The following is a 17890-nucleotide window of genomic DNA, read 5'->3' on the forward strand; positions in this document are numbered from 1 at the left end:
CAGCAGAGCAGTGAATTGGTTGGTTAGCTGGCGACTTGGAGGTGACCAGCACATGGTTACTATTTGTTTATGTGTGCAGTGGGTAAAAAAAGTTGTGATGTAATGAAACAAGGACAAGGACATGTAGTGGTGTGTGGTTAGCCTACTTTATGATTATGCAAAAAATACAAAGAGAAGCCAGGGAAAAAATGTATAAAAACTAAAGATATTTTTATCATCAGAACAAAGTAAATGAGCTACAGATTTGAAAGAACCCATAAAAAAGGATTATTTCACTCAAGTCAAGAGATGTAATACTTGCTTCCCAAAGATCCAGAACTGTGTTTATAGAGTTCAAGTTCAATTTAGTTTTTATGGGAAACATGAATACACGTGATTCACAAAAAAAAAAGATCCTGTGCTTCAAGGTAAATTTAAACACTGTGCCTTTCTGTCAGCTGAAGTATCTTTTTGTTTCCTACACATTCTTCTTTCAAAGTACAGCACAACCCAAAGCTCCTCTCCTTCATATAAGAGCCCATCTTCATCTGATCTCTTATTTTTCCTCCTAACTTACAAAATAAGACTCTCCGTGCCTCCACTTTGCTCTCCCACTTTCTCCCTGTCACTCTACAGATGCATTTCTTTGAAGATATTTGGAATGAAGTAAGCTCACAGCTCTGAGGTGTCATCAAGTTTCATTGCGAGGCACTGATTTGGTTTAAAAATTGATGCAGCCAGATCTTGCTGTCACAACATGATAAGTGTGACACTTTGGGTTTAAAGCTGCAAAGCAGAAAAAGGATCATTTACAGAGCTAAATTTCCAATTATTCACTTTTAATTTCCACTGACCAGAGGATATTTTCAGTTTGAATTGTGTGATGAACTTTTGCTCATTGTGCATTGGTGACTTTGTAATCACTATTACAAACCAAACATGATATTTTTACTTCATGATATGTTTCTTTGTTCTCGACCTCAGGCCTGAGCATCGATCTCTCTGAAACAAGGATTAAATCTAACTCTCTTCATATTCTGTCTGACACCCTGTATGATGTCACCCTAAGGTCAGATACACCCTTTCTCACCTTAGCTACCCATAACACTACAGGTTGTCTTTAATGGATTGTTGTGATTGTTCCTCTTGTATAATTGAATGCAATTGCTAAAATAATATGATGATGTGAGTATTTCTGTGTAATACTTTTACCAGGTTCATTTGTTACTCGCTTCTTGGCAGAAAAAACAACTGAAAAACATCTTAAACATTAGTTCACACTAACTGAAATACGGAACAATTGTCTAAACGAAACAGAAGAAGGATCTAGTTTAGATCTCTCATCTTTACTTATCCTGCCTCATGGGGCGTTCACACCAAACGCCAATAAAATCATTTGCGTGAATGAATTACACCCAAAGACAATGAAAACACGCAAATAGACACGAGGTATGGTTTGGTGGCACAAATGACATGAATTTGGTGACTCGAATGGTGTGATACACTCAAATGACGCATATATTTATGCAAATTATACGCTTGTATGAATTTGGGATAGTTAATAAATCTGAACTCCATGGAATCATTTGCACCGTGATAGCCAATCAGCGTGCATATCCTCCAATGGCATATGATGTGACGTACAGTCTGGCAGAGATTCATTCATCTGTAAGGACAAAATGAATATATCCCTGTACTACCTGTTTTTATTTGATCAGGAATAAACAGAAGTTCACTTTGAGGAAAGTGAGTCTGTCACTTGATTCCAGCTATCAGCTGTACTAGGAAGTTAGCACTGCCTTCCTTAGCATAACCAACTTCTCCATTCAATGTAGTTGAGCTCAACCTTGTTTGATGACAACAGACTGGAGTGGCAATTGAAGGATAGGCGATTGACGTCGTAGCTCCAAACCTCTAGAGCTATTTGCCCTTATCTTTTCACTTACTAATCTTTTCTTACTAAGGCTTTCAAAAAATGGTTAAAACACATCTTTTGAACAGGCTTTAAGTAATCTTGCACCCAGTCCTCTAACTGTGCCTTTTACTGTACCTGGTTACTGAAGTATTGGTCATGCATGACTTCTATTATGTGGCTCTTTACGCCTCTCTGTCGTTCAAACTACGTATAAGTGTATCTTTATTGATGTAATGCACTTCCTGTTGTCTTTGAAGTGCTATACAAATACAATGTACTTGTTTAATCTCAACCTAAGCTGCACTGATGGTGATGGTGTCCCCACTATGGGTCACCCAGTATGCTGCATCCCAGCATTTTCAACTCACCCCAGCTCTCCCACGCCTTTCAACTTATTCCGCTCTCTGTGAGGAGGTCATCCTCTCTGATTCAAAACATAAGATGGAAAAGACATTTAATAGATACATGAGGGACGAATACATCAAACAGCAACAGGACACCTATCCATCATAAAACCACCATGGAAACCAAAATCAGTTCTTAGTAGTGATTGGGAACAAGATCAACATGTCCATGGCCATGCAAGGTGGAGAATATCAGTATGAGAATGTTACAGATAATACTTCAAGATGGGCTCATGGTCCTCTAACTGAGAGCTGTCAACATACAGCATGCTTACAGACACAGAGACACACACGACTGTCAACTCAACAAGCACTGGTCAATTCTGCCCCATCAAGACTCAGAGCTGTGACATGAGCCAGCTGATTAGTGGCTCATTGCAATGACAACACAATGTATTTTTATATCCCTCATTGTAGCATGAGGGTCTCAGGGCTCAGCCACTCACAGACAACTGAAAAGTTTGAGTAAATGACAGGACTGTCACTTCATATGAACAGACGCATGACTGTGATGGGGAGTGAAGAGTAACAGATAAAAAGGTGTCCTGATATTTCTGATTCTCTATCCAGTATGACATAAATCCAACAAGATCAGTACTTCCTGTCTGCTGTTCAGTCTCAATGCACCCCAAGATAGAGCTCTAATACTACAAGTTGATATAAGGACTGTCTACTATACTGCACTGTGGTTAGCCTGCAACTGGAAATATCTCATCTATGAAAATGCAGATACCTTGTATTTGGGTCAACTGTATTGACCCAAATATAAGGCAGACTTTATTTCCTTTCAAAACTTCTGAAAAAAGTGTGTTATTCAGGGTTTCAATATTAATATTAATTCATAAAAGTGGACAGAGCCAGTTATCTGTAAAGTGAGTGTACCCCTTATGACTGAGGCCAGTCATTACTCACCGCCACAGTGCCAGGAGGATAAAAGATGATGAGACATATCGTAGCACAAAGGCAGGACAAGTGAATCAACAACTGAGGTGGAGTTATGATGTTGACTTTAAGATAATGGTTATTAGTGCAACAGAAACAAATAACCGTCAATCAGCTACAACATATTGTGTCATCCAATGTAATGTCTGAAGATGGCGGACCCCCTCATCATGTGTGTGTAACAAGTGGAAACCTCTGGCCCTAAAATATGAGACCATGCGGAAATTTTAAAAACTGCAGTTCATTGAGCATCCTCTTGAGTCTGGTAGCAGACACACTGGGAACCACATACACACATTCAAAAAAGACGATATTTGCAGCAGAAATAAACATGTTTACAGCCTCTTAGGTCTGAGTAGCTAATTGTTCTATTGGCACACACTGTACAGGGGTCAATTTATTTTATAACTCTATTTTCAAAGATATCAAACTTATGAGTGTTGCCCAAATAAGGACATGGCTGACTTGATTGACAGGCGGGCAGCATGTAGCTGTTAGCGTAAAGGCTAAAGGCCCGCCTCTTTACCTCACACTAGCTCAGACAAAGTTTGGTTGAGTTCAGCATTTCCAATATGGCACCCACTGATGATTGGCTTCAAAACAAAGCTGAGGAACAGATGGGTGGCACCTGGGATACTACATCCATTTTATATACAGTCTATGGCAGAGGCCCTAAATAGGCGCCCCCCAAGCCGTATCCAGTCCGCCGGCCGCCTATTTGTGGCCCCACTGTAATTCCGTCACTCTGTTTTGGTCGGGTCACCGTGTGTTTACCGGGACTTGTCTCCATGTCAACGATACGCAGACAGGCTGTTACTGGATCACTTAGAGTCCACTGCTGCGAGTGGAATTTTTAACTTTCACTTTCCTTTTTTTGGAGCAGCTCACATATTTGCACTTTACCAGCTGTAGGACCCTAGAATACTCACCCTCCACAACCACAAGACCCATGTGCTTAATATGCCAGGAGACTACAGCTGTAATGACAATTTCCAATTTCAAACGGCATTGTAAGACGAAGCAAAGGAATTTTGAGGAGACATTTCCTCAAAATTCAGAGGTAAGAACTACAAAATAAATGCACTGAAATCATCATATCAAGCTGCAAGCAGGACTCTTGACACATCTATGACACAAATACACACAACAACAACATTTACAGTAGTTCATAGTTTTGTTGTTATTTTGAACGAAAAGGACATTTTGTTTTGAATATTACAGTATTATTGCATATCATTACATTGACCTTTGGTTCATTGAAAAAATTGTTTGTGGCCCTTTAAGATTTGTATTTGAGTGACCCTGGTCTATGGTGTGTAAATGTAAAACTGAAGAAGTTAAGGTAATCTCCAGAGTCGTCATTCACCAGGTAGACTGCTTTGAGTTATCATTTTAGCTAAATATCAACCGTACTTTGATTACACACATGATGAAATTTGATTTTGTTGTTATAATGCATTGTTCCATTAAGCTTGATCGTATTGGGTAGAGGCAGAAATTTGAGAAGAGGAAACTATCGGCATGGCTTTATACCCAAAAGCCATGTTAGTAGAAAGTTGGAGTTGATTTCTGAAATTTCATAATTTGCTGTTGAACACTTCAGACAACCAGACAGTACAACAACTGGACAAACAACAGACAGAAGGTCGGATGGATGGATGGATGGATGGATGGATGGATGGATGGATGGATGGATGGTCGGACAGACAGACAGGATATCTATTGGTTTATCACTGTCCTGTGCTCAGTGGCTGCAGTAATTGGAATGGCTGCAACATGCATTTGCAATGTCCTGCTGAGCCCCTGATCACCAATAACAGCATTTATTGTTTTCTAATCAGCAGGCCTTTGGCTGCTCCGATCACTCAGTAAATAATGGAGATGTCAATAATGTCCCGGTCCTGTGACTCCGGAGCCCACTCGCACACTCGCCCTTGCTTGCCCTCCCTGCTCTCCCTCACCACTATAAAACAGCCTCATTAATCACGCATTACATTTGAAAAGAGTTCAAATTGTCAAGTGTTGAAAAGTTCCCCACACACGCCCACACATATGCAATCACACAAATAAAACGTAAGTACACGTAAGTACACGCTTACAAGCAAAAAATAAAAATACCAAACATTTGGTCCCACAAACACTCCACACACCCCACTTTTACTTTTTCATACACACAGCAACCCCCTCCCTCTTTACATTAGTGGTCAAGCAGCCAAAATGTCGTCTCGTCAGTGAGGCAGCTCCATTGATTAGCACTTCCAGCCTCTGTTCTGGCCCAGGAATTACCCCTCTAATCTTGTAGTGAGTTATTTACTGGAGACCAATCAGCCTGATCAGATGAATTACCCTCTTTGTAACTGCCTGGACGCCCCGAAGAACTTGAGCAACACACAAATACACACAGAGACACAATAATGCTTCCATAGAGGAAGAAAATATCTCATTCCAAATAATCCCTCCTACATGACATCCCTCTCTATCTGTATTCATAAGCATAAGGACACACTGGTCTCCTTAATCTATGGCCAATCAAAACTCTGATATAATGATATAATGTCATGTTTCATAATGTTCAGTTCTTAATCTTGACCACAACACTGAGACTTCATGGTGATGACTTTTGACAAAAAAAAGAGTCTTTTAATTATTCTTATATATTCTTACTGTACAGTATACTTCATGTGGTCTTCCTCCTCTCTCGACTCTCTAACCATGCAGCTCTGCTCCTCTTAATTGGCCACAGAGCCACATGAAAGCTATATGTTAACATGGCAGGAAGTGATTCAACATTTTCTCCTGCCAGGCAGCCTTCCTGTTTCACAAGCTTGATGAGATTTAGGGTTTAGAATAAACTCATGTTTAGGTTGGGTGGCATCCATTTGGCATTGGTATGTGTGTGTAACTAAATATGTGTATGTGTGCTTGTATTCAACTGCCAGTTCCAATCTTTGTGTAATGACTCCTGATTTTTGCAATAAGACCTTATAAAGTAAAGACATGTTAGAATAGCAGAACAAAGCAGAATAAAGTATCAGAGGAAAAACACAACACAACTCTCACCTCTCGACCCTGCTATTGTCTCATTTTCTAAATGCTCCTCCTCCATTCACCTCCCCCCTCTCTTCTTTTCTCCACCATCCTCCCCTCACACCCTGATCCTCCTCCCTCACCTCCTACCTCTTGCTCCTTGCTCATTCTGGAGGGGAAACAGCAGTGGCGACAGGCGAAGCAGAAACCCATTTTTCAGTTTAAATGCCAAGTGGTTATGTAGCATAATATTCAGTCAGAAATTAACCATCTTCCCCCTGCAGCCTGTCAAGACATTGAGACAGAGGGCTGCGGCTGAGGCTAAAAAGGGTGTAGATTTCTCCAGAGCAGAGTTTGAATCATCAACACTGTATCTCTATTTCTGCAGAGAAGACCTCGGGCACACTATATCTTAAAGCACCTAGGACCAATGCATGTGTAGAAGAGATTACATCATCTGCCTTGTATTTGTGTCATTACAGTTTGAAGAGAGATATTGTTTAAGTGTATTGAGATGAAAGGTGGGTAGATCTGCTAATAGCTCTAATACAGGTTACACTGTATTTATCTGGCAAACTGTTCACACATGCACTGAATCCATGAACTTTGGACCTGGAACATTTCTTCCAGCTCACCAGAAGAGAGTCAATGTAATGTCTGATTGAGCTGAACAGAGCAGGACTTGTCCGGACCATTCATGAAAGGTAAGAACGGGACCTTGATGACTTTACTTCATAATCTTTTCTGTTGCCTGTTTTGCTTTTTACTCTTGAGTTTGTGTTGCAGATACTTTTCAGCTCATTATGGATGAAAATCAATGCATTGCTTTTCATAATTACATCAGAGTCTTCTTCTGCTTGCCACAGGCACCAACCCCTTAACTGAACTGACCTACCGGTGGATAACATGTCTGATATTGAACCTCCTTTTACGTGTAAGTGTGTCAGACCTGATTCTCCAAACTTTGTTCAGAGTTCATCGCAAGGAGAAAATACAAATTTGACATGCTATCATGAGAAATTTGTCAGAAAGAGAGATGAAGGGGTATGTCAACTAAAACAAATCGGTAACACTTTACAATAAGGGTCCCTTAATTAGCATTAGTTAATGCATTATTAAGCATTAATTAACAGTTTAATAATAGTTTAATAACCGTTACAATGTATTACCTAACATTAACTAACACATTAGTTAATGCATTAATAAGCAGTTAATTAATGTCCAGTGCTTAGAGTTAACTAATACATTATTAAGCATTAATAAAAGTTACAAAACTTAATTAGTTAACCATTAGTGAATGCTTTTTGGACCCTTATTGTAAAGTGTAACACATGTATCCCTTAGGTAACACATACTCTGAAGCAAAATGAGTTGAAATGTAGTTGAAGCAACACATATAAATAATTCAACACATTTTATTTAGAATAAAACAGATAATCACAGATAACATCTCAACTGGCACAGAGAAGTACGGTGGCCCTGAGAGCTCACAGCACTGCAACTTAAGAAAACACATGCAAAAAGACAAAACACAAGCAAATTAAGAAAACATCTTCATCAATTTGACAACACATGCGCAGCATTTAGAAAACGCGATGCAAAGACCACAACACAATACATTAGAAAAACGCGCTGCAAATAGACAGCAACACAACACAAGTGTTTCCAGAGGACACTTAAAAGTGATGCACACGCTTATGCTTATGCTTATGCTTATGCTTTTGAGGCAGCTTAGCATTTATAATGTGTTACTTAAGTGATGCATGTGTTACACTTTACAATAAGGGTCCAGAAAGCATTCACTAATGGTTAACTAATTAAGTTTTGTAACTTTTATTAATGCTTAATAATGTATTTGTTATGATTGTCACTAGGACTGGACCCAAAATGCAAAACTCAGGCAAGCTGGATTGTGAAAAAATACAAGTGTTTATTCAGAGTGAACTCCGTGGTAATGGAGCCGTGGGTAACGAGCGGAGCAGTCCCTCTTTCCAGAGTCCTTCCACAGAGGGTAACTGGAGCTCAGGCAAAGGCAGGCAGGTTCAGCAGCAGACAGGGAAGCGATCAGCACCAGAGCAGGAAGCATGCACGGCAAACTCTGAATCTGAATGAAAATACACAAGGACGTCAGCTTGACACACACCAAGACAAGCAGAACAAAAACATGTTTGAGGAGCCACGGACTCAGTATACCACTGAAAAACTGAAGTACGATCTGGCAACGAGTAGGAGAGAATCCGGAGTCTTTATAGTAGAGGGTTGATTGTTGAGTGGCTTCACCTGGTGCTGCCTGCAGAATGGAAACCCCGCCCACATTCACCCACAAGACACAAACAAGGGGAAGAGACACAGGAGGAGGAGCAACAGACAGGGAAATGACAAAACACACACAAAGAGGGAGAGGAGAGGGCTGCCATGATGAGGATCATGACAGTATTAATTAACTCTGAGCAGTGGACATTAATTAACTGCTTATTAATGCACTAACTAATGTGTTAGTTAATGTTAGGTAATACATTATAACAATTATTAAACTATTATTAAACTGTTAATTAATGCTTAATAATGCATTAGCTAATGCTAATTAAGGGACCCTTATTGTAAAGTGTTACCAACAAATCTTACAATAATAGAGCAAGAATGTCAAACAAGTTTCAACACAAACTTAAAAAAAAGAAGCTCTTTATGCGTGTGCATGCACATGAGTGAACACTGCAATGTAGGGTGCAACAAGTTAGAGTTAAAGTTACAAGTTTGAAAATGCATTAATCACAGATGTACAGAAATCCAATTGCAAGTCCAGTGAATGAGTCCAGTAAGACCTCTGCAGCCTGTTGGTTCTTCATCTCTCTATCTCTCTCTGCAGCAAGTCAGAAAAGGTGCAAATAAAGATAGATCTCTGACATATTTAACAGAGTTAAAACTGTTTGTGTTTCCCAAAATCATTAATAAAACTCATATACATGTCAGCAAATAACTACCATCACATTTTTATACAGTTTAAAAACAGATTGAAACAACTTTCAAACTTGCTCGAGAGGGCAAGTGAGCATCACAGCTCGTTTTACCACGTCAGAAGCTGTTTGACGTCTGCTGGGAAAGTGCAGCTTTGTAATGTATGTGTCTGTGTGTGTCACTATTTAAGCCCCCCCCCCCCCCCCCCTTTTACAACAAGTAACCGGAATCATGTTAAAAAAATATTAAGAGGTCTTCATTCAATACAGTGTTGGAGTAGTAACAAAAAATATTCTGTCACATCACCTTTATGTCAGGAATGCTACAAAATGTCACAGAGGGGGCAGGAGACAGATTCAGCTCGGACAGTCAACGGCAATTCTTGTAACAGCCAAATTGAAACAAACAAATAGTAAGACGCCATTTGTTTAAGTTTGCACAAAATAAATTAAGCATCTAGTTCAACAATGAACCAAAAACTTGACATTTCCTGTAATATAAACTTCTGCTGGAATCCATTCAATGTCTGAAATAGTGTTAGAAAACATTCCAAGGTACTTTATTCTGAATGATTAAAATGCCTTTATTTCCATGGCATGGTCATGTTGACCTTAAAAACACACTTACATGCGTTTCGGCATCAAGCCTTCATTAGGAAGTCAAACACATGTTAGGAGGCAGTAGGCCATTTTAAAATGGTTTTCCACCAATAGGAAAGTTCAACCTGTGAATAGATGATTTGCTCATGTTCAGATGTTGAAAAGTTACACAATTATTTATTCATTTATTTGACCCTATGAAAGCTTGCTCTTGGGCTTACAGTCTTTGGCTGTGAGGTTGGGTTGTTTTCAAGTCTTCTAATACCCCTGTCTATTGATAAGAACTCACATTTAAGAATAATAATAATAATAATAACTGATATTTATACAGCGCCTTTCAAGAAACCAAAGGTAGCTTCACAGGGTCAGGTGGGGGTCTGGGGGGTAGATGGGGATAATACTATCTAATGGGTAAAGGCCTTGAGGAAAAGGTGCGTTTTGACTGCTTTCTTAAAAGTGTCCAGGGTTGGGACGCTGCGGATGTCAGGAGGGAGAGCGTGTATTTGTCCATACATTTCTGTTTTCCACACTGATAGTCATTGTGAAACATGTGCATTGGAGTAGAGTAAGCAGACACTTAACCATATCACTGTGAAATCATAACAAAGCAACTTCTCTAATCAAGACTTAAATGAAAAGTCCAAATGAAAGTTTGGAAAAAAATCTAAACCTATTTTTTCCCCCAAAAAACCTTATGTTTGCTCTTTCTAACAGTATCCTTGTCGAGGGGTAACTTGCACATCAGCCCTTTTGTTTCTGCCCAGGAAACCCTGCGTCACATTCAGGTCCTTTGATTCCTCTGGAGCAGGATGGGGATCGATAGAGGCTTTCAGAAGCGGCTCCTCCATCCATTCCCTTGCGTTAACGACAGCCATAACTCACCGCGCTGGCAGGAGGGGAGGTTCATATATATATCTCACCCCCAGAGCTGTGACCTTTCTGTCTCCCCACTGACAGCTCCTACAGAAAAAGGTGTCAATTAATGACATTTAGAAAATTTCATATCACTCCCAATAACTCTGAGGCCTTTTACAGGAACTCTTCTATTGGCACTGAAGACTCGTGAAGGTGTTGGAGATGGAGATGGAGAGAAGGGAGAGGGAGCGACAGAGAGATGTCATCATTTTGGACTCAGGATGAAATAAAGAGCAATCCATCAATCTGATTGTGTTCAGCATGATCTATTAGTCATCACAGATTCCTTTGTCCACTCACATGTGCATCAGTAGCTTTATTTTTTATAACTTTAATGAAGAAGATGAATATATACAATTTAAAATGAGGAGGAGGTTGCAGCCTTAAAACCAGGAGTAAATGAGGTCCATATTTAGTAGCTGCAAAGACTAAATCATAAGACATACTGGGCACACTACCTTCTGTTTTGGCCCTTTCACTCATTGCTTTTGATGGATTCTTTTCCTTTATTTTCTTTCTTTCATTCCAGTCCTGTTCTATCAGTTCCATATCAGTGCAGCTTATTGTAGAGCAGTGCACTGGTTACCTTGTAGTGTTCAGGAGTAAACAGCCGGCGGGTGACATAACCTTTCATGTAGCGAAAGACCGTACGTACACAAATAATTGAAGCCCTTGACCCTGTCTAGCAGCACCGGGCTGTAAGTACAAACCTGACATTTTGATACCGCTCCAGGGGCCCCTTCTACCACTTATTTTTATATTTCAATAATCCATGACGGCTCTGGAAGGTGAAAAAAGAGAGAGGCAGGGGGTATGTGGGATGTGTGAATGATTAAGATTGTCAAACCCGAATAATGCACTCGGAAGACAGACTATAAATCTGGGTTTGTGACATTTTCAAGAAAAAAAAAAACGAACTGTATGTGAAGAAAGCTGGCTTTTATAGCTGGAACCACCCATGCAATCACAGCTGCACACAAACATACACACACATTGCCCCAAATGCCATTCATTCATTATTAATACATATTGTATTTATTTTTTTCAGGCCTCCCTTACTGCTGTTGAGTGCCTGTAACCTTTTCAGTGCAATATCCACCCATGTTTTAAGGTCTTGATAATGATATCTGGTGGTATGCTGGGAGGACAGTCACCAGTGGGAAGGTCAGTGGATGATGGTGTTGGATTTGCCGTGGTGAGAGTATACTAATGTGGACAGGCGGTTAAAGACTGACAGCTATTGACAGCGGTGTGGGAAGGAAGCCACAGCCTGGCCCCTGACAGTGGAAGGATGGTGCTTGTTTGGCCATTGACTGAGGCTTCAGTCTCTGGTTATCTCCTGCTTCTGCTCCCCTCATTATTGCCCCCCCAGCCCCCTCCACCCCTCTGGTGGGCCACCTCCCTCCCTCTTTTTTAGCATTCACGCTTTAATCATCGCCTCCGAGATGTTGTTCGCCGTCATCTCCACCAAATTTACAACACCATCAACAGCATTTGCATATTGCCTAATATGGACATTTCCAATTGCAGCTGTCCCTCAACTGCTGATGGCTTGTGCGTTTCATGGGTGTTATCCCCGACCAACACACGCACCATCTCCCCCATCACTGCAACAATGTCCAGATAAGAGCGATGAAGTTAATTCCTGACCTCCACATTGACTTTTTCCAAGCTGCTGTCATTTGCTTTGTATCAGTGGTGGTTACACTACACACTTCATTGCTTGGCCTTGTACTGCTCTGTAATTTACTTTTAAAAGGCGCCTTCCTAAATAGGAATACTCTGACTGCATGTGCTTACTTGCTTTCTTGTTAATGGTTAGATACCACATTTAAATCTATAACCCCGAGTAGTTAGTTTTCTTCGTTAGACTGCAAATTGGAAAACAAGTTGTTTATCTGAAACGGTGCTGAGGCTCAAAAATGATCCCCTACCATCTTGTTCTAAACAAAACTCAGGTTACAATCTCACAGAGATTTATTTATGTATAGCTGTAACTTACACATCTGGGAAGGCACCATTAATGTAGAACAATATATACAGGTTTTGGAGTAGTATGCTGCCATCCAGACGATGCCTTTTTCAGGAAGACCTTACATATTTTAGCAAGACAATGCCAAACCACATTCTGCATGTATTACAACAGCATGGCTCTGTAGTAGAAGAGTCCCGTTGCTAAGCTGGCCTGCCAGCAGTCCTGACTAGTCATCTATTCAAAATATTTGGAGCATCATGTAATTAAAAATGCAACACCAGTAGACTCCAAACTGTTGAGTTGAGCAGGTGAAATCCTTTATCAGGCAAGAATGGGACAACCCTTCATTTCCCAAAGTCCATAATCTAGTCTGTTGGGTTCACAAACGTTTACAAAGCAATGTTAAAAGAAGAAATTAAGAGGTGATGCAAACAATGGTCAACATTGTTGTTTTGGTTTTGTTTTGTAACCTGTAGCTAGGATCAAATTTAAAATGGGTTTATATTTTTCATATAAAATGATCACTTATTTTATCAGTTTCTGCATTTTATTTGTTGTCATTGCAACATTTTCTGTTAAATATAGGCTTTATTTGCAAACCATCAATATCAGCTTTGCTGCCCTGGCTGCAGGAAACAGAGGAGAAAGGCCACCTTCATCCCCAAGGCCGTCCAACTCCTCAAGTCCTGATTTGCCCATAAATGAAATCCCTGTATTTATTTGAGGCAGGGTCTGCATTTTACTTGAAGTGTTGGCAAGGACAGGTAACTTGGTGTCTCTGTTTGTTGCTTACGAACTGCAGATACACATTTCAATATGTCAATTTTGGATTTTTAAAGCTGTTGATTATTAATCTCGCTCTGGTTTAACAGAGCAAGGCAATGGTTCCATGTAGATAAGCGAGCGAGTTGCTCACTCTAGCTTAACATTTCATAGTCTTGACTTCAGAGTGGTATGGGTTTCTCTCTATTCTCAGCAAGAGAGGGGGGTAAGCTTATTTCATGTTTACATTAATATAAATATGTTTCATTTTACAGGTTTTATCTGCATTATCATGTTCAATCAGGGAAACATTGCCATTTCCCCAAAGGATCTTCACCCTGAACCAACACTCCTCTCCTCCTCTTGTCCTTAGCTGCATGTTGTTTTGATACACAGCTGCCATCTGTGTGAAATATTAATGCAGTGGGCTGATTTGGGGTGTCGAGCAGTGTCACTCATTTGGCTTTTAATCATGCGGCAGCTTGAGAAAAAAGGAGAGAAAATAACTTCCCTTCCTGGGTGGCTGTCAAAGTCTTCCCAAAGTCATCCGGCACGTAGGGCGTCATTCCTGTCGCCTGTCTCTGCTCTCATTGACAGCTGCATTTTTGGCTCGTCTCCGAGTGGCTGAGCGCTTTCACGTCTAGCCTCTCTTTCAGCCAAAACAAGGACCCCAGCCATGAAAATTTAAATACAACACCATCTCATCACTTACCCGCACACAGTTCTTCTTTCCTAAAAGAGACAAATTAAGAGGATGTTAAATTTTTCATTGTCTTCCAGTCAAATCAGATGCATTTGAACAACTTTGGGATTTCGATGCATTACAGTTACTGACGCGGAAAAATGAGTTCACCAGATCCTGAGATGTTAAGTGGCATCATTGTGAGTGTGTCTGATGAACGCCACACTATGAGCTCCCTTGAAGACCTCAAAATGATGAAGAACGTTATTCAGACTAAATGCGTTTCTTAAACCATCATGGTTTTATAAATACACCTCTACTTTTGTTGCACAGAAGACTTCCTTCATGAGATAAACTGGGCTTTTAAAGGCACAAGAGGTCCAGTCGTTGATTTATGTGATTATTCTGCTAAATAACAACAGCATAATTATTACATTAATCAGTGCAGTACATTGACAGCATTAATGTTTTGCATATTTTCTAAGTCTATATGTCTTTCAAAAGAAACAAAGAAAGCTATATAAGATACCTGTTCATGATGAAAAGGTGACAAGATTTATATAACTCATCACTCTCTGTCAGAGTAGAACTCATCCCCCCACGGCCCATTATCTGGGTTTTCTAATAAGGCCGTCTAATTAATATTTATAGTGTAATTGCCTGTTTTCTACTTTATTTCCTTGAGAAAGAAGTAACAAGGCTAAAATACTGTTGTTGTTAATTAAGACAAATGCATTAATTATTAAAGACGCAAACATGTCAAGCAAGCATAACTAATTATTTCAGCGTGTTAACAGTTGTTTAATGCTAGCAGCAGCTGAATTATTTAGAGCACACGTGCCATATTTGGATTGTTTGAAATGTGCCATGGTAAGTGGGGTGAAGGAAGTCGCAGCAGGATCTCAGAGACGCTGAGGGAGAGAAGCAACACTGGGGAAACTTTTACAGATGGGGCCCGCCTAGCTGTAATTGCTCATTACAGGTGAATGTGAACAGGATGAGTAGGTGGAAGGAAGAGACAGTGTTAATTCAATGCACTACACACTATCAGCTTTTGGCTGCAGTGATGCCGGAGCTTTTTCTGACTTTGTGTGTTTCTTTTTTTGTATTGAAGTGAAAGGCGTGAGGGAATGAAGGTAACTGAATGTGACGGCAGACAATTTATGTTGTTATGTCTTAATTGTCACCTGATGTGCATGCAATCTGGATTGCTGACAAAAGAAGACAAGTCCTCTGGGTGGACGACTGAGAGAGGTGTGAAGACGCAACATTTTGATCTGATCATCCTCACAGTGACGTGGATTCGACCAATTTCAGAGATATCCCCCAGTCTGAGTGACCGCTTCTCACTGAAAGTCTCTTGAAATCACAGTCACCCACACAAAAGGATTCTGTTATTCATCACACATGCCTGTTTCAACCAAATACCTGATTTTTACATGCACTCACACACACAAATACAGACACATCTTTATTCAGAGTCCAATTAAGTCACTTTAATGAAATTCTCCCCTGTACCAATGATTTAAACCCATAACAACTGCCATGTAAAAAAATTGTCAATTAGTGGGTAGCTGAAATAGCTGTCAGTTTTAATCTCTCTATGGCTGTTGTTTCCCACTTCACTTTCACTTAGAACAGTGTGATATCTGTCAACAGTGATGGGCTCTGTAAATGTAATTACACAAACCTCGGTGTAATCATCGTTCTATAAATCATCACATAAATATCCATATGCTGTGTAGGTATGTGAAGAGCTGCACATCAAAACACAAAGAAAAGAAGATGCAGCTGAGATCCAAACTTTGAAAAGTTTTGTTTGTGCTTGTTATTTGAAATAAAAGCAGTGGTTATCCAGACACAATATTCGTCAGAACTGTAGCATGTAAGTGGACATTCCTGCAGTCACATTAATTACAGTGAAATGCATGATCGTATTTATTTACTCAACATCTGACCGGTTAGAAAGACATTTAGACATATTTAACTGTGAGAGGGATGTTACACACCTCCAACTCAAAAATAGATGTGTAAAATGTTGATAAAAACAGACTTTGATGGTTTGCAAACATCCCCCATTCAAGGTTAATTTACATGAGGTTAATAACATGACTGGGTATAAAAAGAGCAGTGAGGTTGAGTCTCTCAGATATAAAGATAGGGAGATTCACCTCTCTGTGAGAGACTGCGAGAGCAAATACTGTAAAAGTTTCAGAATAATGTTCCTCAAAGTAAAAAGACAAAGAGTTAGTTTTTCATCATCTACTGTACATCATGTCATTAACAGATTCAGAGAATCTCAAGACATCTCTGTACAAAAAGGACAAGGAACAAAACCAATACTGGATGGACATGATATTCAGGCCCCCAGGCAGCACCGCGTTAAAAAACAGACATGACTCTGTAGTGGATGTCACTGCATTGGCTCAAAAATGTGTTGACGCATCCACAAATGCAGGTTAAAACTGAAGGCGTAAAGAGAAAATCATAAGCATGGAGGCCGGTGATTTTTTTGGGGGGCCAGAGCCCATTCAAGATGAACTATGGTGAAGTAAAAAACTATCCCATGATCTGACTGATCAAAATGTATGGGGATGTAATGGGGAAGTATAAGTGGCCATGGCATGGTTAGTTCACACATCTGGAAAAGCAATGCTGAACATTAATTATAGGTTTTGGAGCAACATATGCTGACATCCATACAATGCCTTTTTCAGGGAAGACCTCGCATGATAGAGCAAGAAGATACTAAAAACTAAAATTTTCACGCATTACAACAGCATGGCTGTAGTAGCCATGCTTTCATGAATTGAAAAGTACGACCTAGGAGACCCCATACTGCTGAGCAGTTGAAATCCTATATTGGGCAAGAATGAGAAATTAATTTATAAAACTCCAGAAACTGGTCCCCCTGTTTACAGGGTGTTGTTAAAGAAAGAGGCAATACAACACAGTGGTAAACATGGCCGTACCAACTTTAAAAAAAAAAAATTGTTTCTATAAATTTAGAATAAACATATATTTATAGAAAATGAAAAATAGACTGCTTCACACTGAAATGAATTACTTAGACTTTATTGTGAGTGAACAAAACATTTTTGTCTGTTGCTTCCTCAGGTTGGCCGGCCAAAAAAATAAAATTATATATATATATTTTTTTTTTTTTTTCAACAAATGTATTACAAAATTAAGCTCAATAAACTGACAGATAACAATGGATATGAGGTGTGTGAATGCTTTGGCAAGAGACACATCTTCACCACAGTGGCTGATGGTGCTCATGGGAAATGCAGTCTTCAACCTGGAAAAAAAACACTACAGATGTAACCCAAATTGGGTGACCAGAATCAACACAACATGAAAACTCCTCACAGTGCCTTTAAATGTGTTAATGTATGATTTACAAACACGTGTTTTTTTTATATATTTGGAGCCTAAATCCAGGAACCTTATCTTCTTTTTATCAAAATATTTTGTCATACATTCATACCTTCAATGCATATTTAGTTTTTTTCACCAAAGCCTGAGGATTTGATTACAACCAGGCCCATCGTTCTTGCCAAACCAGTGGAACACAAGTCTATGGCTTTTCATGACATGGGAAGAGGTAATGAGATCATGTTTTAATGCTCTACCCCGCCTCAACCGGCGGGCTTGGTGTTAATATATTGAAAATGTTTTAAATCCAGCTCCTGATCTTTCTCCAGGTTGTGCTCTGTTCAGTGGCCTGTGGAT

General features: G+C 39.7%; 1 long non-coding RNA gene across 1 annotated transcript; it reads left to right on the forward strand.

Moving 5' to 3' along the window:
• Positions 1-4165: 4165 nt before the first annotated feature.
• Positions 4166-10983, forward strand: LOC117810807. Its single transcript, XR_004630854.1, has 4 exons — positions 4166-4300; positions 6898-6971; positions 7134-7201; positions 10857-10983. It is a non-coding gene; the product is annotated as an uncharacterized LOC117810807 (long non-coding RNA).
• Positions 10984-17890: the final 6907 nt, after the last annotated feature.

Source organism: Notolabrus celidotus, chromosome 3, assembly GCF_009762535.1.
Source record: "Notolabrus celidotus isolate fNotCel1 chromosome 3, fNotCel1.pri, whole genome shotgun sequence".
Lineage (NCBI taxonomy): Eukaryota > Metazoa > Chordata > Actinopteri > Labriformes > Labridae > Notolabrus > Notolabrus celidotus.